This window comes from Pteropus vampyrus, unplaced genomic scaffold (genome assembly GCF_000151845.1).
Source record: "Pteropus vampyrus isolate Shadow unplaced genomic scaffold, Pvam_2.0 Scaffold14, whole genome shotgun sequence".
NCBI classification, from domain to species: domain Eukaryota; kingdom Metazoa; phylum Chordata; class Mammalia; order Chiroptera; family Pteropodidae; genus Pteropus; species Pteropus vampyrus.
The window spans coordinates 12,348,163-12,349,997 of record NW_011888795.1 but is presented as its reverse complement, the minus strand read 5'-3'; the positions used below and the strand labels follow the sequence as shown (position 1 = coordinate 12,349,997).

Here is a 1,835-nt window from a genome sequence, read left to right as displayed (position 1 = left end):
TGGAGTTCAGGCCAACGTTCTGCATATTGACAATCTACCCCTGCCCTCAGGCCCCATCCTCAGGATTACTGTGCACACTGAAGCTTGACAGCCACCAAGATGGTGTCCAATAGGACATCCCAAGGATGTAAAATTGGTTTCTACCAAACCTTCAAAGACCAGATAATACTAATGCTCCATATATTGTTCCAGAGCATTGAAAATTAAGTAAAACTACCTAATTTCTTTAAAGAAGGAAATAGAATGTTGATAATTACATCTAAAAACAGTACAAAAATAAAAACTACAGACCGGTATCATTTATGCATGTCAATGCAAAAATACTAAATGAAATGTCAGCCAACAGAATCTAAAACCACAGGAAAAAAATGACATGCTTTGATCAAGTAGGATTTATTCCAGATGCAAGTTGTGTCCCATATCATAAAATACATTAATATAAGAGACTATGTTAATAGATTTGAGGGAAAATGTATTTGATTGTCTTCATAAATGCTAAAGAAAATCTTTGACAAAATTCAACACATTTTTGGTGAGAAAAGTTATTCCAGAGAATAAAAATTGATGGATATTTTCTTAACTATATAAAATATATATACCTTTGCCTTAAAACATCTTACTTAATGGGGAAACACTTGAGGCATTTTCACTAAGTTCAGGAATAGGCAAGGGTGCCAAATATCACCATTACTAATAACTTCTTACTAGAGGTATTAACCAATGCAAATAGACAAGAGGAATCAATTGGAGACAAAAGAATTGTTAAAGAACAAGTAAAACTATCTTTTCGATGTGATTAAAAGGATCCATAAAAACCCCAAGAAAGTCAAAGATAAAACTGACTCGAATGATAAAAGAATTCAGTAAGTGAAGATATAAAATTAACATACCATTATGATTCAAAATCCAGTGGCAATTTAAAAAATTGATAAATTTCAGTACAATTTTTAAAATAAGCTTTTATCATGGCAAGAGACACATTAACATCAAAAGATGGCTCCAAATGGGGAGTAAATACTTGCAACATTATTGCAACAGAGATATCCCTAATGTAAAAAAAAACTTTTAGAAATTGAGAGATGTCTATGGCCATGCCACTCTGAATGTGCTCGATCTCATCTGATCTCGGAAGCTAAGCAGGGTCGGGCCTGGTTAGTACTTGGGTGGGAGACCACCTAGGAAGACCAGGTGCTATAGGTGGTAAAAAAAAAAAAAAAAAAAATTGAGAGAAAGATTCTGTTTATATAAGAACACATAAATCTCAGTAATAAGAACTCAGATAACCTAATTTTAAAAAGCTTTTGAACAACACTTCACCAAAAAGAATATACCAAAGGCAAATAAGCACATGACAAGACGGTTGACATCATTACTCATTAGGGAAATGCAAATTAAAACCACAATGAGATACTATTACACATGGACTAGAATGGCTGATATTCATAAGACTGATAATTTAAATTTATGGCAAGAATGTGGAGCAAATGGAAATCTCAAACGTTACTGGTGGAAATACGAAATGTTATAAACCATTTGGAATATACCTTAGCAGTGCCTATAAAGTTAAACACACTTACTGTGATCTAGCAATTTCATTTCTAAGTATGTACCCAAGATAAATGAAAAAAATATGGCCACACAAAGACCTGTGTGAAAATGTTTATAACAATTTTTTTTCATAATAGCTCAAAACTAGAAACAATAAAATGTCTATCAACTGGTAAATAGATAAACAAATTGTGGTACATCCATAAAATGGACTACTACTCACCAGTAAAAAGGAGAAACCATGAATACATGTAACACATATAAATTTCGAAGCATTATATTGACTG

General features: G+C 32.5%; 1 non-coding gene across 1 annotated transcript; it reads left to right on the top strand.

The window, feature by feature from the left end:
- Nucleotides 1-1,081: 1,081 nt before the first annotated feature.
- Nucleotides 1,082-1,200, top strand: LOC111734500. Its single transcript, XR_002778470.1, has one exon. It is a non-coding gene; the product is annotated as a 5S ribosomal RNA (ribosomal RNA).
- Nucleotides 1,201-1,835: the final 635 nt, after the last annotated feature.